This window comes from Vulpes vulpes, chromosome 9 (genome assembly GCF_048418805.1).
Source record: "Vulpes vulpes isolate BD-2025 chromosome 9, VulVul3, whole genome shotgun sequence".
Classification (NCBI taxonomy): domain Eukaryota; kingdom Metazoa; phylum Chordata; class Mammalia; order Carnivora; family Canidae; genus Vulpes; species Vulpes vulpes.
The window spans coordinates 7950227-7973686 of NC_132788.1; the positions used below are offsets into that span (position 1 = coordinate 7950227).

Here is a 23460-nt window from a genome sequence, read left to right on the forward strand (position 1 = left end):
GAGAATCTATGGAGCCAAGCACTGTGCTAACACTACATGCAAAGTTTCGCCCTTAAAAAGTTCAAAGGATATAGCAGAAAAAGGCATGTAAAAAACAGTTTCAATAGAACTACAGTCACAAAGAGCAAAAGTAAGGTAGCTGCATGGAAAGGAGCTGGTAAATTCTGTTGGTGAATTCTCCTCAGGGAGGGCTTCAATGACGACGCCTTGCAAGAAAGGAGAAACGCTCAAGAATAAAGAGGAAAGCACAAGGCTGAGAAGAGGGTCAGAGGGCAAACAAAAAAACATGAGCAAAGAAATTCTGGGTAATGAGGTGCAGCTTACTGCTGGGGCACAGATGGAAGCTAGAAGCTGGAAAACAGGGACAGGCAAAAGGAGTGTCGTACCCAAGTCAGAAGCACTGGAGTAAAGCTCCGCCCTGGAATCACCAAAGAATTCTGAGCAGGGGCCTAACATGATCACATCTGTATGTTACCATGATCACTGCAGCTGCAGTTCAGAGGCTGATTTGGAAGGAGAGACTGGGGACTAAAAAACCCATTAAGACAACTGGAAGGATCCAGGTAGCAGTAGGGGTGGAAAAAGGGAGATAGGTTCAAAATACAAATTAATCACAGAATTGGTAAGACTTGGTTTGAACATAAAGGGGAAATATAGGAGATCTCAGAGGTTTCTAGCTCTAGCAACTGAAGAAATAAAAGAATGGTGACAACACACAGGCAGGGTGAAGAGTTCATGACCCCAAATGCAGAGACTAGGTCTTTATTCTAAGAGCGATAGAAAGTAGAACGGGACAGAACTTTTAAAAAAAGGGGGGGGGGTAAAAACCTAAATAGATCTTTAACCAGAGAAGAAACCAGAAAACACTGCCAAAGATCCATACTCTCTTCCCAAACTGCACCAGGTAGAGATGGTTTTAGAGGCAGGTAATTTCAATTTTATGGAAGCTTTTCAATTTATTCTAGGCATCTAAACAATTCCAATACCAAATATGACAAAGAAACACACACTATTTCACACAAAGAACTACAGAAGAATTTTTATTATAAATGCAAAACCCAATATAAAAAAATAAAAAGTCCAAAATTAAATTTTTAAAATCGTACAACAGGAACACATGGTAGAGAATGTTTATTCTAACATAATTCACATCATGAAACCTGTTAACATATTCATTATATTAGTAAATCAATGGAATGGAACCAAATCATCATGAAGAGAGAAGCCAAAATGCATTTTTTTAAAAAATACTTATCACTAGGATTACTATCCAACTGCATTCACTGAGCCAGAGACCATTGTCGCTCAGGTAGCACACTATCTACACTATTTGGAGTCCACAGCCAGCCAATGGCCTCGACTCCAGGCTCTAACAATGAGCACCCAACACCCATTCTGAATTAAGAGTTCTTAGGAAACTAGGACTAAAAGGAATTTTTTCTAATGCAATAAGATGTATTTCTCAAGGAAACAACACCTCTTACGTAGTATTCAGGCAAAGAATAATACATAACTTGAATTTAATCATGAGGAAACATAAAACATACCAATTGAGGAACATCCTTTAAAAAAAAAAAAGGCTTTATTTTTCGAAAATATCAATGTCATAAAAAACAAAGGCTAAAAGAACTGTTCCAGATTAAAGAAGACAAAGGATTAAAGAAGACAACTAAGTGCCATGTGTGACCCTACACTAGATCCTGCGCTAGAGGGGGAAAGATGCTAAAAGATGCATTACTGAATCAACTGGCAAACTGTAAGATGGTAGATATAATCATAGTTGTATCAATTTTGACAACTGTAGGTATGTAAGAAAATAGCTATATTCTTGGAAAATACTGTAAAATTGAGGGTAATCATGTATGCAATTTATTCTCAAGCAGTTCAGAAAAAAAATTTATATTTGTGTGTGGAGAGAGAGAGAAGGAACACAAATTATAAAGGGAATGAGACAAAATGTTAAAACCAGTGAATCTAAGCAAAGGGTATATGCACTCTTGGATGTTCATCCCAGAGAAATGAAAAACTTATATTCACACAGAAGACTGCATATGAATGTTCAGAGCAACTTTATTTGTAACAACCAAAAACTGAAAACAACCCAGATGAGCCCTTCGGCAGATAAATGGTGAAACAAGCTGTGATACGTTTATGCCATGGAATGCCACTCACAATATACAGGAATGAACTACTGATACGTACTATAATCTGAATGAACAGCAAGGGAATTATGTGGAGTGAAGCAATCTCAAAGGTTATGTACTGTATGATTCCATCCATAGTATTCTTGTAATGACAAAGAAACAGAGGAGAGTGTCATGGCTATCAAGGGTTAAGGTGGCAGAGAGGCTGGCAGAGATGGCTGTAGCCATGAAAGGGTAGCACAAGAAATTCTTGTGCAGGAACTATTTTGTATCTTGACTACATTGGCAGTCACACAAATCTACAGATGTGATAGAACTAAATACACATACACACACACTCACACACCAATACAACTAAAACTGATGAATTCAAAATAAGATGGGTGGATTGTACTAACATCCATTTCCTAGCTGTGATATTGTAGTTACACTAGAGGAAATTGGGTGAGGTATCCACAGGATCTCTCTGCATTATTTCTTACAACTGTATGTGAATCTACAAGTACCTCAGAGTAAAAAATCTTAATTTAAAAATAAAGTTTAAAAAGGAAAAAGTTAAAACAAAAAATAGAAAAAAAAATAGCAACAGAAAATAACTTATGGCGATCCCTGGGTGGCTCAGCGGTTTGGCGCCTGCCTTCGGCCCAGGGCGTGATCCTGGGGTCTGGGAATCGAGTCCCGCATCGGGCTCCCTGCATGGAGCCTGCTTCTCCCTCTGCCTGTGTCTCTGCCTGTCTGTCTGTCTCCCTCTCTCTCTGTGCCTCTCATGAATAAATAAATAAAATCTTAAAAAAAAAAATAACTTAAGAATAGTCATAAAGCACTAGAAGCACTCCTATTAGCTTCAAGAAGAGGAAAAGGAGGACAGCCCGGGTAGCTCAGCGGTTTAGCGCCGCCTTCAGCCCAGGGCGTGATCCTGGAGTCTTGGGATCGAGTCCCACGTCAGGCTCCCTACGTGGAGCCTGCTTCTCCCTCTGCCTGTGTCTCTGCCCCTCTCTCTCTCTCCCCCCCCCCCTGCCCCCTCTCTCTATGTGGGTCTCTCACGAATAAACAAATAAAATCTTTAAAAATAGGAAAAGGGGGGAGCCCGGGTGGCTCAGCGGTTTAGCGCCACCTTCAGCCCAGGGCGTGATCCTGGAGACCCAGGATCGAGTCCCACATCGGGCTCCCTGCATGCAGTCTGCTTCTCCCTCTGCCTGTGTCTCTGCCTCTCTCTCTCCTCTCTGTGTATTTAAATAAATAATAAAAAATCTTTAAAAAAAATTTTTTTTTAAAAAATAGGAAAAGGATGCCAGCTCTTACAGTGTTATTTAATATCATTCTAAAGGCGCTAGTCATTGCTATAAACAAGACCATTATACATCAGAAAAGAGCCAAAACGATTATAAATAAAATCCTTGCTACCTAGAAAATACAATACAATCAAGTGAAAAACTATTAGAATGAATTCAGTAGTATCCAATATCCAAATACAATATATAAAAATGAATAGCCTTTTTATTATATCCCACTACTACTCAATTAGAAAACTGTGTAATAAAGAACTTCATTCTATCTTTAATTCTTTATCTAAGTCATATGTAATTATTTTTTAAATATTTTAAAACTGTCCAGGAATATAATGACTACGTATGCCTAATAAGCTTCTCCAAACATATTCTCCCAATTTTCCCCACTGAGTACCATATTTGTTCTCAGATTTGCTGTGTCTCCAGTCTCTAGTCCACCCAACACTTTAGAAGCCAAAAACTAGGGACGCCTGGGTGGCTCAGTGGTTGAGCATGTGCATTCGGCTCAGGGAGTGATCCCAGTCTGGAGATTGAGTCCTGCATCGGGCTCCCTGCAAGGAGCCTGCTTCTCCCTTTATCTATGTCTCTGCCTCCCTCTCTGTCTCTCATGAATAAATAAATAAAATCTTTTTTAAAAAGCCAAAAACCAGAAAGCAGACTCAAACATGTTTTCCAGTCCCCCAAGGCCTCAAATATTTTACACACGTGTTAATAAGGTTCCTTCCAGCTCAGAATCTTCATCTTGCCAGGAGCCAGAATCCCTTTAATCAGTCCAAAGAGACTCAGTGTGCATTCATTCTTGCGCAGCCCTCAGGACCATCTCTCCTCTTCATGAGGCTTCACTCTCCCAGGAATTCCAAGTTCTCAGTCAGTGGCGCTCACTCTAGAGCAGACCCACATTAATCCAGTTTTAGTCAGGGCCTCTCCCATTAGCCTCCATTTCAAACACTAGCCGCTTCTAAACCACTATCAGCCTAATCCATGTCCTTCAGGGGTCCCCTGAGCCATGTATCCCATGTGAAAGCCAAGACAAGTTTTTCACTCCTTAGACAGAAGTGCTTCTGCTAAGCTCCAGGTCTTCAATATACATGAAATATCCTCAGTTAAGAAGCAAAGAAAAATAAATAATAACACTAAACATCTCTAAATTTGTAAATAATGTATGAATAAGGTGTCCATTTAGATCAGTGGAATAAAGACAGATTTCTCACTAAATGGTGGTAGAACAAGGTCAACTATGTAGAAGAAGGAAATGGATTGCCTCACACCAAATCGGATGGATTAAAGAAGTGACCACAAAATATGAAATGATAAAAAGATTAATAGATTCAACTGCAAAAAATCAAAATATGTAAGTATTGAACACATACCATATCATAAAAAATATAAACGCAAATATTTTGCTTCCGATCTTAGGTAAACTATTCCAAAATACAGAAAAAGATGAGGGGCGCCTGGGTGGCTCAGTTGGTTAAGCATATGCCTACAGCTCAGGTCATGATCCCACGGTCCTGGGATCAAGCCTCCAGCCGGGCTTCCTGCTCAGCGGGGAGCCTACTTCTCCCTCTACTCCTCCCCTCCCATGCTTGTAGGCACACTCTCTGTCTCAAATAAATAAATAAAATCTTTAAAAAAAAAAAAAGAAAAAGATGAAAAATTCTCTAACATTCTAAATACATTTAGAATGAAATCTGTATTCTAGATTTCAAACTCAAACAAGGAAAGCACAAAAGTAATAATAATAATATAGGACAATCTCACTTATGAACACAGATGCAAAAATCCTAAATAAAATATTGAACTGAATCCCAACAGCATATTGAAGATCACACTCAAGATATATTCTAAGAGAATCTACCTATTAATATGATTTATTTTTTTTAATTTTTATTTATTTATGATAGTCACACACAGAGAGAGAGAGAGAGAAGCAGAGACATAGGCAGAGGGAGAAGCAGGCTCCATGCACCGGGAGCCCGATGTGGGATTCGATCCCGGGTCTCCAGGATCGCGCCCTGGGCCAAAGGCAGGCGCTAAACCGCTGCGCCACCCAGGGATCCCTATTAATATGATTTAATACATAGCAACAGGGGGAGTGGACTGCTTAATAAATGCCCAGCAAAAGAACATTATACAGTTTATCACCAAATTGTATTTAGCAGTATTTTTTTAAAAACTTTAGTTTTTAAACTATAAAGAAATAGTGCAAAACTTCCTTAACTAAAAAATTAAGTCAGAAACAATAAACATAAAAAAAAAAAAAAGAAACAATAAACATCCTACTTAATGGTGTAATGTTACATTAAAGTTCAGACAGGATATCCCCGACAACTCAAAACTGTGCCAGAGAGGTCCTAGTCAATGTAATCAAATAAGTTATTAAGAAGAATAAATATTGGAAGAGAGACTGGGTTTTCAATATTTATAGATAATATGACTATCTAGAAAAATCTCAAAGGATATACTCGCAAATTATTAAGACTCATGATTTCAGCAAGAATGCAGAAAGCATCGATCCAAAATCAACAAATAAGTTATCACTAACGTTCCTATATGCCCACAATAATCAATCTAAAAACATGACAGAGAGAAAGATCAATTCTAAGTAGTAACCAAAATCACAAAATGCCTGGGGATAAAATTAATAAGACTGATATAAGATCTAAATTAAATTTTTAAGTTATTTTTAAAAACACAGAAGAGCTAAAGAAACAAACCCTGCTCTTGACCAGAAAGACACATTATTATAAAGATGTCAGCTATAAATTAGTTTAAAAATTACAATGTAACCACAATTAAATCCAAATCATTACTTTTTTATAGAAATTGACAATCTCATCTAATCATCAAATGGAAGAAAAAAGGCAAAGGATACAAATAGACATTATTCCAAAGAAGATATATTCATGGCCTACAAACTCACGAAAACATGCTCAACATCATTAGTCATCAAGAAAATGTAAATCAAAACCACAATGAGGTTCCAATCACACTCACTAGGAAGGCTGTAACAAAACACAAACAAAAAAATAATAAATATTGGCAAGGATATGGAGAAAGTGGAACTTTCATAAATTCCTGGTGGATATGTAAAATGGTTCAGCCCCTATGAAAAACAGTCTGGAAGTTCCTCAAAAAGTTAAATATGGAATTACCATATGACCTAGCTACTCCAGTTCTAGGCATATGCCCAAAAGAGTTGAAAATAATTATACAAATACTTATACACACATGTTCATAGCAGCACTGTTCATAATAACCAAAAGGTAGAAACAATCCAAATGTCCATCAATGGACAAATAAATAAATTGTGGCATATACATAAAACTGAATCTTTTTAGCCATAAATTATGAGTTTATCTGAAGGAATGAACCCATGCTACAACACTGATGAATCTTAAAAACATTATACTAAATAAAAGAAGCCAGAAGGACACAAGGTCATATATGATTCCAAGTATATGAAATAACCAGAATGGGTAAATGCACAGAGACAGAGATTGGTGGTTGCCAGAAGATAAAGAGAGGGATGAATAGGGAGCAACTACTGAATCGGTATGGGGCTTTCTTTTGGAATTAGACAGAGGTAGTGATTGTACAACACTGAATATACTAATAAATGCCACTGAATTGTTCCCTTTAAAGTGGTTAATTTTATATGTGAATTTCACATCAGTAAAAAAAAAAAAATTTAAGTATCAAATGGAAGAGAAAAACATACAGAATGATGGAAAATATTTGCAAGGAAAAGAGTAACAAGGTTTACTCTATCAGATTAAAAAACATCCTATGAAGTAATGGTTATTAAAAGAGTATGATATTCAGTACTCTTACCTTGATGAGCACTGAGCAATATATAGAATCATTTAATCACTACATTGTATACCTGAAACTAATATAACAATGTATATTAACTATACCAGAATTAAATTTTTTTAATAATTTTTAAAGAGTATGACATTTACTTGAAATAGTCAAAGACGTAGAAGAAATCAGTCTAGAAAGAGACTCTTAGAAAATTATAAAAATATATATTCAACTCAGTGAGGGAAGACCACTCAAAAGATAATGGGACAGTTCTCCATGCCAATAGCACTCTAACATGGTGAATGTTCCTAAAACCCGCCAGACTTTGTGCAAGAACTGTGGCAAGCACCAACCCCACGAAATGACACACAGAAAAAGAAGGCAAAGATTCTCTTTCGTGGTACCTGAGTGGTTCAGTTGGTTAGGCAGTCAACTCTTGATTTCTGCTCAAGTCACAATCTCAGGGTCTTGGGATAGAACCCCAAGTTGGGCTCCATGCTCAGCGGGGAGTCTGCTTGGTATTCTCCCTCTCCCTCCATCCCTCCCCGCATTTGCACACATTCACACTCTCTCACAAGTGAATAATCTTTAAAAGAAAGAGAAAGAACAAAAAGAAAGACAAAGGAAAGAAAGAAAGAAAAAAGAAAAGAAAGGCAAAAATTCTATTTATGTCCAGGGAAAATGGCATCATGACAGGAAGCAGAGTGGCTATGATGGGCAGAAAATCAGTAAGCAGATTTTCTAGAAAAAGGCTATAGAAGATTGTGCTGATGCTTGAATGTGTTGAGCCCACCTGCAGATCTAAGAGAATGCTGGCTATTAAGAGATGCAAACATTTTGAACTGGGAAGAGATAAGAGAAAGGAAAACTAATCCAGTTCTAAACTTCATATTTTGTCATATTACGAAAACAATAAAATCTTGAGGTATGTTCACCTCAATCAAGATAATGGGACAACTGGGTATTTAGAGAAAAATAGTTAGGTCCTATTACTACACATTAAAAAATAAGACTGCAGTTGGCTTAAAGTGATAAATGTTAGAAGTAAAATTATAATTATATTAAGAGAAAATATAGGGGAAAAATTGCTTAAAATAAATGGGTAAAGAAAGTCTTCTTAGTCAAGACAAAAAAAAAAAAAACCACAGACACCATAGAGAAAAAGACTCAAATTTTAAAAATTAAAAACTTCTGGGCGGCCCTGGTAGCTCAGCGGTTTAGCACCGCCTTCAGCCCAGGGTGTGATCCTGGAGACCAGGGATCGAGTCCCACATCGGGCTCCCTGCATGGAGCCTGCTTCTTCCTCTGCCTGTGTCTCTGCCTCTCTCTCTCTCTCTCTCTCTGTGTCTCTCGTGAACAAATAAATAAAATCTTTATTTTTTTTAATTTTTTTTTTATTATTTATGATAGTCACACAGAGAGAGAGAGAGAGTGAGGCAGAGACACAGGCAGAGGGCTCCATGCAGGGAGCCCGACGTGGGACTCGATCCCTGGTCTCCAGGATCACACCCTGGGCTGAAGGCGGTGCTAAACTGCTGCGCCACCCAGGGAACCCAATAAAATCTTTAAAAACAAAAACAAAACAGCTTTTTAAAAAATAAATAAATAAATAAAAATTAAAAACTTCTGTACACCAAAAGAAGCCATAAATAAAGACAAAACAACAGACTGAAAGAAAATATCAGCAACACATAAGAATTCAAGGATTTAGGGGAGCCTGAGTGGTTCAGTCAGTTAAGCGTCTGCCTTCAGCTCAGGTCATGATCTCAGGGTCCTGGGATCAAGCCCCACATCAGGCTCCCTGCTCAGTGGGGAGCCTGCTTCTCCTCTGCTTGTGCGCGCTCTCTCTCTCTCTCTCTCTCTATCACTCACTCTCTCAAATAAATAAAATATTTTTTAAAAAAGAACAGGCAAATAGGAACAGTCACAAAAAGAAATATTCAAACTTAATTGGCCAGTCTTGGGCGTAGGTATGGCATTATTCTTCTGTGCAGTCAGAATAAAGAACCCCAAAACCATACCTATTTGAGGAATGGGGAGTGTCCAAGCTGCCCAAGTAAAGTAGAAGGGGAAAGTGGAAAAATAAAACACCCTCAAGGACTTGTGCCCACTCAGTGAAGTATGGCTCTGAGAGATGAGTTCTGGAGTACATGGAGATGGAATGCCTTAAAGGAAACAATTTTATTTGCAACCAGTCAGAAAGCACTAACTTCTTTTTTCTTTTTAGCGCTTTTTTTAATTTCTAAAATGCAGAAACACGAATCTTATTCTTTATGAGATCAGTGAGGAAAATTACTAAGAAATAAATTTATGCTCCTAAGTACAAGCAGGCCAGGATTAATTATTGGCAAAAAGTGACCAAAGCAGACACACCTAATGTTCTAGGGAGAAGCAAATCATTGAAAAATATCTACATTGTGATTCCATTCTACAAATTTCAAAAACAAGCAAGATTAAATAACAGTTTAAGGATACAAATGATGTGGTTCAAGTATAAAGAACATATAAAACTCAAGTTACCTCATAAAGGGAAAAAAAAAGTACGGATTACAAACAAGAATGTAGATCTTCAAAGGCAATGATAAATTTTTCCTACACTGGATAATCAACTAATTGTCCTATTATTCTGTATACCTTACACATATTTATCACACATTATTTTATAACTTCTCAGTATTTGATAAAAGACCGTAATTGAAAAACAAACAATGTGGGATTGACTATGTTGTACACTTGAAACTAAAGTCACATTGTGTGTCAACTATACTCAACTAAAAAATAAAACAACACTGTATAGATTGCATGTAAAGGCATATATATAGTCTTTTAATTCTAGATTCAATGTTTGTCACTGAAAATCTGCTTGGTTCTGTCATGTCCAAGTAGACACCTGTTAGGAGTTAGCAAAATCCTCGATTTTCATCTTTTCTTCTGAAGTTGCATTAACAAGAAGATTCGTGGGGGTAGGAAGAGTTTACAACAAAGGGCAACACACTCTTTGATCAAATTCACTGAGAACCACTAGCAATCACTTCAGGGAGCACTAGCAAAGAGGGTACTTGCCAGAACTCAAGAGTAAAAAGGTTTGCATAAGAAAATTAAAAGCAATGCAGGAAGAATGATGCAATTTGAACAGAAATATATTTTTCCATTAATTAGTTTTTAACTGATGAAAATTCAATGAAACCCTGGTTGAAACTTCAGCTCTCGGGATCCCTGGGTGGCGCAGCGGTTTGGCGCCTGCCTTTGGCCCAGGGCGCGATCCGGAAGACCCTGGATCGAATCCCACGTCGGGCTCCCGGTGCATGGAGCCTGCTTCTTCTTCTGCCTGTGTCTCTGCCTCTCTCTCTCTCTCTCTCTCTGTGACTATCATAAATAAATAAAAATTAAAAAAAAAAAAAAAAAGAAACTTCAGCTCTCCATTGAGATACTGCACGAAAATGAGAGTGAGTCCAGTTGAGCACTTGCAGTGTCAGAGCCAATTCTGCATGTAGTGGGTGGTTGCGAGTTCAACGACAGTACCACATGTACTCCTCCCTACCAGCCAGCAGTAAAAAAAAGTCCCAGAGAACCAGGCCTGGGCTCTGCCCACAACACTATCTTCTGAGCATTCCTTTCATTAGAACAGTACAAGATTACACAATGACCCTTAAGTTGAAACAGAATTCTGGATGCCTAAGAAAGTGGGATACTCTTTGCGTATGGTAAGCTGACTGCTGAGACAATCAATAAATGAATTAGCATAAAGTATGCTGACTTCTGTGGAAGGAATTTTATGAACACAAGATTTAAGACTTCTTATATAATAAACAACGCAACCACAAGAAGTAAAAGTAGTAGTTGCTGTTTAATTTTCATCAATTAAAAAGTAGAACTAAGAGTACTACAGTAAGAAAATGTTATTAATCAATCAATAAACCTGTGACTTACACACAAGACTGTATTAGGTGATGAAAAGAAATTTTAAAAGACACTGTCCCTGTGTCAGAAGCATGTAGTAGTTGGAGACAAGATAATAGTAAAAAGTGGTGGTAAAGCCAGACATCAAAAATACTCCACAATTCTGTCCACTCTCCCTAGTCATCTGCTTTCCATATTCATACACTAGTTCAGCTAAACACATGTCCCAACCCTCCAAACCCACATACTGCAATGCACTTCTTCTCTCCTCCTCAAATGCTTCACCCTCATTAGAACAACCTGAGAATCTTACCTGTCCTTCAGGTTTCATCCCAAAAGCTTTCTGCATCCTTAGAAGCCTTTTTTTTTTTAACATTTTATTTATTTATTCATGAGAGACAGAGGGTGAGAGAGAGGCAGAGACACAGGCAGAGGGAGAAGCGGGCTCCACACAGGGAGCCCGATGTGGGACTCGATCCCAGGTCCCCAGGATCTCGCCCTGGGCAGGCGCTAAACCACTGAGCCACCCAGGCTGCCCCTTAGAAGTCTTTTTAATCTACATACTCCCTTATGATCTTGCACAATTCTTTTCTATGGTTCCCTCCCTACTATTTTTAGTTCTATATTTGTTTTATCCCTCCTATTGAGACAGGAGTAACAGAAAGAAGTTGTGAAAAAACTAGATTTAAATCTAAATGTTAACTGTCCAACACTGACTAAACCAAACTACCTTTCATAAGCCTGTTTCCAGATATACAAAATAAATTATTAAATACCTTGCATTACTTCATTTAATAGAGTGTGTGAGAGAAAAAACAGAAAGACAAACAATATAGAAATGTATGAGGAAAATAAAGGACAGGAAAGTCATAGTTAATAGAACTGTATTTCACATGTTCAAAAAGAGGAAAGGGTTGAATGGGCTAAGAGGTGTCAAAGGTACTGGGGCACCTGGGTAGCACAGTCAGTTTCAGTTCAGATAGTGATTTCAGAGTCTAGGGATAAAGACTATGATGCCTGAAATGAAAAGTACACCCAAATGGGATTAACATCAGATCAGACATACTGAAGAAAAAATTAAAAAACTGGAATATAAAACAATAGGAATTATACAAAATGAAAAGCAAAGAAAAAAGACCAAGAAATTAAGAGAGCATCGGTAAACTGGGGGATAACTTCAAGCGACCTACTCTATGCATAACTGAAATCTGCAAAGGAGGGAGGGGAAGGGGAGAAAGAAAAAAACATTTGAGAAAGTAACAGCCCAAAGTTTTCCAAATTTGATAGAAACTATAACACAAATCCAAGAAGTTCAATGACACAAATCACATACACAAAAAAGAAAACAATACTAAGACACATAAAATTATAAAAACAGCAGAGAAAAAAAGACACATTAAGTATAGCAAAACAGAGATAAGGATATCAGATCTCCTGTCAGACATAAGCAAGGAAGAGGACAGTGAACCAAAATCCTTATAACACTGGTGGGGAAAAAAACTGTCAATCTAGAATTCTTTATGTAGCAAATATATCTTTCAAAAACAAAGGCAAGGGGCACCTGGTGGCAGTTGGTTAAGCATGCAACTCTTGCTTCCGGCTCAGGTCATGATCTGAGTCATGAGATCGAGCTCACGTCAGCTCCATGCTTAGTGCAGAGTCGGCTTGAGATTCTATCTCTCCTTCTCCCTCCACCCCTCCCCCTGTGCACACGCTTGCTCTCTCTCAGATAAATAAAACCTTTTTTTAAATTTTTATTTATTTATTCATAGAGACAGACAGAGAGAGAGAGAGAGAGAGAGAGAGAGAGGCAGAGACACAGGCAGGCTCCATACAAGGAGCCCGACGTGGGACTCGATCCTGGGTCTCCAGGATCACGCCCTGGGCTGAAGGCAGCGCTAAACTGCCAAGCCACCCAGGCTGCCCAAAACCTTTTTTTAAAAAAAGGCAAGATACAAACTTTCCCAGACATGTGAAAACTGAAATAATCATTACCAGCAAATCTGCATTGCCAGACGTCAAAGGAAGTCCTTAAGGCAGAAAGAAAATAACAGATTGAAACTATTTCAGAAAATTAAAGAAAAAGGAATACTTCCCAACTCATCCAAGGTGCCACCATTACTTTGATACCATAACAAAAACAAAGATATTACAAGAAGAAACATCCCAACCAATGCCTGTCACAACCATATATATATAATTTTAGGAAATCAGTTCCAACAATATAAAAAAAAGAGTAATACATCAGGACTAAGTAGGGTTTATTTCAAAAATGCAATGTTAGTTCTAATATTTGAAAATCAATGTATTTCACCATATTAAACTAAAAATGAAAAATCATCTCAGTAGACTCAGAGAAAGCACTTGTCAAATCCAACTTTATTTCTGAAAAAAAGTCAGCAAACTAGGAAGAAAAGTTCCTCACTTAAAAAGAGCATATATAAAAAGTCTACAGCTATCATCACACTTAATGGTGAAAGACTGAGCACTTTCTTCCTAAGATCAGAACAAGACAAATAGGTCTACTCTCGCCACTTCTATTTAACACTGTACTGGGAATTAAATCCAGCACAATAAGAAAAAAAAAAAAAACCCAAAGATTAGAAAGGAAGAAGTAAAACTGTATTCACAAATGACATAATCTTCATATAAAAAATCCAATGGAATCTATTTAAAAAGCCAATGGAATAAGTGAGCATACCCTACCTGACAGAAAAGATCAATTTACAAAAATTAATCATTTCTATATAGTAGCAACAGTCAAAAACACAAATTTGAAAAACCGTTTCAATACCATCAAAAAATACAAAATACACTATGTTGTACACCTGAAATAATGTATATTGTATGTCATCTATACTTCAATTTAAAAAATGTTAGAAAATATATATGAAATATGTAAGGATAACCATGACAAAAGATGTACAAGATTTACCAAATGAAAACTACAAAATATTGCTGAGAAAAATAAAAGAAAATCTAAATAAATGGAGACTACAGCATATTCATAGGTTGGAAGACACAACATCACTAAGATAGTAATTCTCAGGACACCTGGTGGCTCAGGTGGTTAAACGTCTGACTTTTGGTTTTGGCTCAGGTCCTGATTTCATGGGTCATGGGATCCAGCCCCAAGATGGGACTCCAAGCTGAGCAGGAATCTGCTTGGATATGTTCTCCATCTACCCCTTCCCCTCCTTCTGTGTGTGCTCACTCTCTCTCTCTCTCTAAAATAAGTAAATAAATCTTTTTTTTTTTTTAAGATGGTAATGTTCCTCAAAGTGACCTAAATACGATCTCAAATTCTCAAGCAGACTTTTGGAAAAGCTGACAAGCTAATTCTAAAATTAATATAGAAATGAAAAAGACAGGCAGCCCGGGTGGCTCAGCGGTTTGGAGCCTGCCTTTGGCCAGGGGCGCGATCCTGGAGTCCCGGGATTGAGTCCTGCGTCAGACTCCCAGCGTGGAGCCTGCTTCTGCCTCCTCCTGTGTCTCTGCCTCTCTCTGTGTGTGTCTATCGTGAATAGATAAATAAATAAATAAATCTTTAAATAAATAAATATAAATATGTACTGCCTGTAATATGTCAACTATTCCACAGCACATCAGCTTTTTAAAAATATAGTCTTAACCAGTAATGAATAATCCTTCAAATAAATACAAACTGGACCCGAATTCGTTCACATAAAACTATTCCCTGTTAATACTGTGCATTTTAGGCATAAAATTCATAGGGCATCCTTACTTCTAAACTATTAAGAAAGACTGATTTAAACTGGCAAAATTCAGTAAATCGTAAAGAAAACAAATGTCTTATTGGAGCAAAAGAGCTCTGAACAACTCAAGTATTGTTTCATTTAAAAAACTTACAAGGACTAAAAAGAATAACAAATTATGTAAATTGTTGCTTTTACTCTAAGTAGGACTAAACAAAAATAACAATGTTTATTGTTATTTCCTCCCTAGTATCATAACTGCTGCTATAGTTTCATAATCAGTCCTTTAAAACAGATTAAAGCTGAGCAGGGCAAAGAGAAAGCAGCAACTGTTTCCCATGTGGAGAAATGCTCTCTAAATGAGAAGTTAAAGAGAAATGTCTGGGGCCTTTCCCTGAATCCCTTAGCACCTAGACAATCACCGCAAACCTCTTTTCCTCATCAAAGCCTAATGGGAGTTAGAAACAATCCAATTTCATTAAAGGAAACCTGCCGAGGAACCTAAAGAGCAGAGTTCCTCAATTAGCATATGACTTTCTGCCTCCTGGTTTGTACCCAAGCTCTCCAATCTACCAAATGCTCCAACAATATTTATTTTAAAGATTTTTTTTTAACTTCCTGCTGTATCAGCCTACTTCATTACTTGTCCTTTTCCTTATAGTCCCTATAGTATTTATGTTGATATTCTCAGCCTAGCATTCACGCTGAAATCAGAACCTGATTTAGAGAAGTAACATGATGCAGTGCTGTGGAAGGAACATGAGCTTTGGAATCAGACAGACATGGGTCCATATTTTGGTCCTAATACATATTGCCTTATAACTTAAGTAAACTCCCTGAGCCACAATTTTCTCATCAGTAGAAGAGCCAAACCATCTTTCTCATCGGATAACTGGTATTAAATGACATAAGGCATGTGACTCATTTGACACATATGAGGGGAGGGGGCTCCATAAATAATAACCCCCTTTCTCTTCTTCACTTTCTAATTAGAAGGCATTTTCTGAGGCAAGCTACCTCTATTAGCCCTTATCAGCCAGGTGATTTCCATCCATGACATTTTCACTGTACTTTGTGCCACATTAAAGTCCTTCCCCGCCATGTCTCTTTGCTGACATCCGTGCATCCCAGAAGCAGATGTACTGGGATATAAGAAAGGAATCGAAAGTAGTTGGATGGTACTCCCATGTTCATAGCAGCAGCATCATTCACAATAGCTAAAATGTGGACGCAGCCCAAGTGTTCACCAACAGAGGAACAGATAGGCAAAATGTGGTATATACATATAAGGGAAAATTATTCAACCTTTAAAAAGAGGAAGTTCTGACTTATGCTACGACATGGATGAACCTTAAGAATACTACGCTAAATGGAATAAGCCAGTCCCAGAAAGATACTGTTTAATTCCACTTCTGAGGTACTCAGAGTACCCAAAAATCATAGAGACAAAAGGTAGAATGGTGGTTGCCAGAAGCTGGGGAGAGGAATATGAAGTTTAACAGGCACAGAGCTTCAATTTTACAAGATGGAAACCAGTTATGGAGATGGATGGTGGTGATGTTTGCACATTATGAATGTATTTAATACAACTGAACTATACACTTAAAAATGGTTAAGATGTGGGGCACCTGGGTGGCTCAGTGGTTGAGCATCTGCCTTCAGCTCAAGGTGATCCGCGGGTCCCAGGATCAAGTCCTGCATCTAGCTCCCTACAGGGAGCCTGCTTCTCCCTCTGCCTGTCTCTACCTCTCTCTCTCTATGTCTCTCATGAATAAATTAAATCTAAAAAAAAAAAAAGACTAAGATGTTAAATTTTACCACAATAAAAAAAAAACAGAAGAATAAGTTTCTTTTAACTAACAGTGAACTAAACCTGACCACTTTCCAGCCTCAATGTGAGAATCAATCACATAATTACAACTCTCAGGCATCAAGTTCTTGCTATGGTTCCAAATAAAATGCTGTCTGAAAAGTCCTCATCAAATCCTTCTATGTCCCATAATGTGACACAACGGAGCATCTTGTGCAGCTCCAACACCCTCCATCTAATAAAGACAACAAGAATTCTGGCCATCTCTCTGACATTGCCAGTAATGGCACAGATGGCTGGACCTCAAAGGGATCAATGGAGCTATTCCAGGCCCACTCACAGTCTGACTTATTTATGCATTAAGCATACTCCCCACATAAAACTTAAAAATTTTCTGAAGGTTCCAAAGGACGTTCTAAAAACTGGATTCTATAAGGCTGGTTCTACAACACTATAGGAATCCAAAGTCTAGGATAAATTGGGAAACTGCAAATAAAAGTTTACCAATCCCCCTCAAGAAAATGCTCTGTTATACTTTTTTGTACTTAAAATATTGAGCCATCTCAAAATCATTTCCAATCCAATGCCCAAAATCAACTGGTCTGAAGGCATTCTGAGGTGAGCACTATAAAATGTGCCACGAATATGACTCTTAAAAAACATTTACAGAGGGATGACTGGGTGGCTCAGCGGTTGGGCACCTGCCTTTGGCTCAGGTCGTGATGCCCAGATCCGGGATCGAGTCCCACGTCAGGCTCCCTGTGAGGAGCTTGCTTCTCCCTCTGCCTATGTCTCAGCCTCTCCTCCCAATCTGTCTCTCATAAGTAAATAAATCTTTAAAAAAAAACATTTACAGCAATAAAACTCAAATGTACTAAAAGCTGGGGGTGGGTGACAGTAGAAATAGGGAGTTGTTCAACAGGTATAGAGTTTTAGTTTTGTAAAATAAAATTTTAAAAAACGGCCTAGTGTAAATATAGTTAACATCACTGTACACTTAAAAATGGTTAAGAGGGTAAGTTTTATGTGTTTTCATTACTACAATTAAAAAGAAACAATCACAGGGCACCTGGGCAGTGCAGCTGGTTAAGTGTTAAACATTAAGACTCTTGGTTTAGGCTCAGGTCGTGATCTCAGGATCCTCCAGCACTGCCTCCAGCTCCACACTCAGTGGAGTCTGCTTAAGACTCTCTCTCTCTCTCTGGCCCTCCCCCCAACACACACATACACACACTCTTGCTTCCTCTAATAAATAAATAAACAAATAAATCTTTAAAAGAAAGAGTCACAGAAGTTAGTGCCCTAGTGGTCATACTGATGCGAACATTTCAAATCAACTAACTTCTATTATCCAATACTAATCTCTAAAATTCCTTTAGTCCCAATTAAAAAAAAAAAAAGTGGATATCTTGCTGGTAGGATATAAGCTTCTCCAACTACAATAAAGCTGTGGGAGTATGTTTAGGAAACAAGAAGACAATACAAATACTAAGCAATGGTAGAAATACAAAGTAGACTATTTAAACCCAATCTGTGTACACCACCATCTGCAATGCAGCCTAAGTCTCTAAGTAAAACTGTATAGAGGCTTCTCCTTACTCCAAAGATAAAGAAAAACTCAACCTGCTTATAAAGCCCAGCACCCGCCTCTCCAGCCCCCTCTCCTGCCAGATTCTTCAACACTCTTCCTATTCTCTACATAGAGCTGTACCCTATATCCCCAGTCCTCCCCAAGAACCCCACCATCTTTGCCCTTGCTGTTTGCTGACTGGAATACTCTTCCTTTCCTGTGCATCCTTCAGATCTTAGTTCAAATGTCATTCTTGTGACTTCCCTAAATCAAAAAGTGTCAGTTGGAGTTTTACATTCATGTGATTATTTGGTATCGTCTGCTGAAGACAGGGGCCAGAGATGCATCCACTCTCTCCGTTTCCATAATAATGATGTACCCAATAAGCACTCATATATTTGTTGAACAAGTGAATAAATGGTCTCTACACCTGTAAGAAAGCAATGAAACATCGTTAAGAGGTTTCCTTAATGAATCACTTGAGGATGTCCAAAGCAATTGAACCTAAAATCCTTACTCAACTCCTAAGGAAAAAAAAAAAGTCAATTCAGGTGTCTGTATAAATTTCTCTGGCCCTTCCACGTCACTAGGCAAATGCTGAGCATAAGGCTGATAAGTAAAACACACAAATACACACACATCATGGATAAAACAGAATTACTCCTTGCTGAGCAACTTGTTTTTTGTATTTCTTTATACAATGCCTGCTACATGGGGGGGGGGGCACTCTGGAAATATCTGTCAAATGAATAAAGAGCAACATTTCACAAGACTTTTAGGTATTTATGAATCAGTGAGTAACTCTACTGAAAAATGAAGTGATTTGGGCAGCCCCGGTGACCCGGCGGTTTTAGTGCAGCCTTTGGCCCAGGGTGTGATCCTGGGGTCCCGGGGTCGAGTCCCACGTCGGGCTCCCTGTAAGGAGCCTGCTTCTCCCCTCTGCCTGTCTCTGTCTCTCTCTCTCTCTGTGTCATGAATAAATAAATAAAACCTTTTAAAAAAAACTGTGGTGATTCATATGAAAGTAAGACCATCGCCGAACCAAAGGAGTGCATCTCTTAATCGGCAAAGTCCCCTGCTAGCAGCTATATTCATTTAGATCTCGTACTAAGAGTGGAAGAAATAGATACTGCAATCAAGTGACTGTAGAGCTTTAAATAAAAGCTACAAAGTGTCACTTGGAACTACTTCCCAAAATGCTTAAGAACATAAGAAACTCTTTAGAATTCCCAGTCCCCTCCAATACAAATACAAGCTGTATTTATACTTCAGAGATATAACCCATAAACATAATACAGAGAACTCCAGCCCACACTGACCTCTCCTCCCTCTGATTTTGCATTTAAACAATGCTGCTTTATAGTTTTCCCACTAATTTAATGAAAACACTCTCTTGTTTTATATCCCTTCGCGTACGTGAAACACTGTGGGTGCTTATTAAATGCTTACTGAACTTACATGAAATCATATTGAATAGTGGATTTTAGTATAGAAATTCCTGCCAAAAAAAAAAAAAGAAAAAGAAAAGAAATTCCTGCCAATGTCATTCCTGAAAACTGTCCACATGCCTCACTTTTAGCTCCATCATTAGATCAAATATAAAGCTGTTACCCGACAATGTCTATATTATTGTCTTCTTAGGACCACACCTACAAACTCAATTAAGGGAGGTTTTCTGGGTCAGGGGTATCTTTTCAAGTGTAAGTCAGAGATCCTAACAAACACCTGCCCTTACTTTCTTTGAAGTAGTGATTTCACTTGATATTCCCCCCCCCCCCCAAAAAAAAAAAACTCAGTCCCGGGGAGAGTCCCTTCTGTAGGAAACTGGACGAGACAAAAATCTAAGTAAACTACCTAATCCCTAACCGCGCATCCCTTAAAACAGAAAACCTAACCCTGCGGAAAAGGATCAGTTCAAGATGTTCAGTTACATCCGTCTCCACCATCAACAAAGCGGATAAGAGAACATCGCTCTGGAAAGCGCAAAGTAGCAAACGTCAAGGATCCTTAGTTAAGCGGCTGCTGTTCGGGGCTCCTCAAACGCTCCATCCCACACATCCGTATCAGGACCCGTGAGAACGCGTCCACAGGTGACCGAGCCTCGGGAAGCGTCCGCTCGGCAGCAACAGGCTCTGTTTAATTCTGGTTTTCCCATCGGCCCTGAGGGGAGGGGGCGGCAGGGGCGGGCCGGGGCGGGGGCCGAGGGGCCGGGCGGGCCGGGGCGGGTCCGGTCGGCGGGGAGCTGGGGGCTCGCGGTGGGCAGGTGCGACGCCGGAGCCGGGCAGCGATGCCAGAGGCGGAGGGCGCACGCCCGGGGCCGCCGCCGCTGAGTGCCGCGGGCGCCCGGCGGCCCAGACCCAGGGCCGGTCGCGGGAAGGGGGTCGAGGTGGGGCGCGCGGGACGGGGGCGGGGAGGCCTCACCGTTGCTCGCGGGAGGCTGGCGCCGCGGCGGTCCCGCAGTTGCTAAGGAGAATGCTCTTCCGGGTCAGGGGCGCGGCGGGGTAGCGGCGACGGTGGCCGGCCGGGGCCAAGAGCGGCGCGCGCTGCTGCTGCGCGGCGGCGGCGGCGGTGGTCGCCGGTCTCGCGGCTGCGCGGGGCGGGGCGGGGCCTGGCTGGGGGCTCGCGGGACTTTTGTGACCTCGCGTCGCGGGGGCGACGGGCTGTGGCCGGTCACTCTAGCCAGGCGACCTCTGAGAAAGCCTTCCCGCCGGCCCGCGGGCGCCTCGGCCCCCTGCTCCGGAGCCAGGCCGCTGCGGGGGATGCTGAGCCCGCCCGGCCCGGGCTCTCGCCTCGCTTCTCGGCCTCTTCCCTGGGACACGGTTTTACTTATTCCTTCTTTCGTTTACTAGGCACTCGGTTGTTGGGCACCTGCTGAGGGAAGGCTCCGGGGTCTGGGCCGGCCCTGCAGGTGCCGATGCTCCGGGGCTGGGCTGGCCCTGCAGGTGCCGATGCCCCGGGGCTGGGCTGGCCCTGCAGGTGCCGATGCCCCGGGGCTGGGCTGGCCCTGCAGGTGCCGATGCCCCGGGGCTGGGCTGGCCCTGCAGGTGCCGATGTCCCGGGGCTGGGCTGGCCCTGCAGGTGCCGATGCCCCGGGGCTGGGCTGGCCCTGCAGGTGCCGATGCCCCGGGGCTGGGCTGGCCCTGCAGGTGCACAGAGGGGCGACCTAGGCGGGGTCCCTGCAGGATGCACCCAGACCGAGAGCCGGCAGGCGGACGGGTGCTGCTTCCCCAGGGGCATACGTACAGGCCGCGGGGTCCACCCAGACCCGGGGGCGGCGGGGGGGGGGGGGGGGGGTTAAGCTGATGGTGGAGACTGAAGGACGGGGAGGAGTGTTTCACGTGAGAAACCGCCTTCCAGGGAGGTCAGTGTGGCCTGCCCAGGGAAGTGTGTAGAGAAGAAAGGAGGGAGCCCAAGAAAACATCAAATGTGTAGGTGTGAACAAAGGAAAAGGAACCTCCAAAGAGCAAAGCAGGATGTTCGGTTGAAGGACTGTTGAGAAGACAGCAGGAAACGAAAGAATTCCAGTAAGGACGTGGTCACCAATGTCCGATGATGTGGCCATCACATGCCCAAGGATGACGATAAAAAATTTAAAAAAAAATCAAAGTTTAGGAATAAGGTGTCAAAGTGGACAGTGGCTTGAATCTGTGTAGTGAAGGAGTCCACCACCATATGGTCCATATTAAAACAAGGGGAAGAGATACATTAAATTGTTCCTGAATGCATTAATGTTTTTGAAAGTATTTTGTAAACTCCAGGATTCCTCTACTAATACTTACTGATATCTCTACTAATTCTTTTTCTTTTTTTTTTTTTTTAAGATTTATTTATTTTAGCGAGAGAGAGCATGTGCAGGAGGAGCCGCAGAGGGAGAGAAACTCAGGCAGACTCTGCTAAGCCTGGAATCCGACACTGGGCTCAATTCCGTGACCCTGAGACCACGACCTGAGCTTGAAATCAAGAGTCAGACGCTTAAGAACTGAGCCAGCCAGGCTCTACTAATTCTTGAAGGTGGAAAATTTTTTTTTTTAATCTTGCATGTATGGTGCTTGCAACACATAAAGGCCTCAATTGATGTTTGCTTAAAGAATAAATGAACCCATGAGCCTATTTGTCTTTTAAGATTTATTTGAGAGAAAGAGGGAAACAGAATGTGACCAAGGGAAGGGGCAGAAGGAAAGTGAGACTCCTCAAGCAGACACGTGTACATACAACACACACACACACACACACACACACACCCTGAGCACAGAGCCTGACCTGGGTCTTGATCCCAGGACCCTGAGATAACAACCTCAGCCAACATCAAGAGTCGGAAGCTTTACTAACTGAGCCACCCAGGCACTCTGAGCCTTTGGTTTTTTAATGTTCACACAGGTCAGAATCCTCAGCAAAACTATGATGTAGGCAAAACTTGTCTATTCAAACTAGATGAGATGGAAGAAGCCCAGCAGGGGCAGGAGGCAGAGGATGGCAAAGCTACAGTGATTCAGTAGATGGGAGAGGGCCCATGGAGCTTTGGGTGGGAAGACCCAGAAAAGGAAAAGAATAAAGGATTAATGACATAATAGCTGGGGGTTCAGAGCCAGAAACGGGAGATAAAGCCAAAGAAACTAAAAATATTAGAAGCAGGAATAGATGAGCAAGGACAAGAGCAAAAGAAGGACAATTATTGTATGTAAGTTCAACAGGCATATCCCATTTGGGGACAAGCTGACAAAGTGTGGAGTCGGCCGATGTGAAGGCTACAGGGCTCAGTGGACATGTTGCCATATCGTCTAAGTAGAGTGAACTCTAGGCTTCCTCATGTGGACCAAAGGAAAACCACAACACTGTGGAGTGACTAGGGGTGAGAGTCTTGCCTCACAAGCATACCTCCAGTCCAGAACCAGTACATTCCCATTATATCAAGTATTACAATAAGCCCACCCAGAAGAGGAATATTCTCTAAGAGACTGTAAATCTATCCACAATGGATGTGACCAGCCATCTCTGGAATAAACCAAGAAATTCAAAATGTGTGGCTGAAACGTTTGGAACACCCAAAATATCAGCCAAGGGAACCTAGGAGTAACATGAGCAAGGCAGGACGGGAAAGTGGTTACAGGTTGATAAAAGGAAGCTAAATCAATTGTTCTGTGACCAGAAGGGACAAAATCAACTTGTAATATAGAAAAAAAAAAAGAATCCCCAAATCTATAAAGCACGATAAATCCTATCTCAC

The 23460-nt window shown here is 40.6% G+C and overlaps 1 protein-coding gene and 1 long non-coding RNA gene across 5 annotated transcripts in view; one reads left to right on the forward strand and one right to left on the reverse strand.

Annotated features, from left to right (window-relative positions):
* The window catches only part of DIS3L2 (DIS3 like 3'-5' exoribonuclease 2), a 339592-nt gene extending 318773 nt beyond the window's left edge, over positions 1–20819 (reverse strand). Inside the window, exon 1 of one of the 4 annotated variants that reach the window (XM_072719168.1) lies at positions 20658–20819. The gene's annotated coding sequence lies outside the window, so the exon portion shown is untranslated. The remainder of the gene's footprint in view (positions 1–20657) is intronic. The other 3 variants (XM_072719171.1, XM_072719169.1, XM_072719172.1) reach the window with 3 other exon arrangements.
* On the forward strand, positions 20812–22346 carry LOC140593821 (uncharacterized). The gene is made up of 2 exons (XR_011994121.1): positions 20812–21055; positions 22058–22346. It is a non-coding gene; the product is annotated as an uncharacterized lncRNA (long non-coding RNA).
* Positions 22347–23460: the final 1114 nt, after the last annotated feature.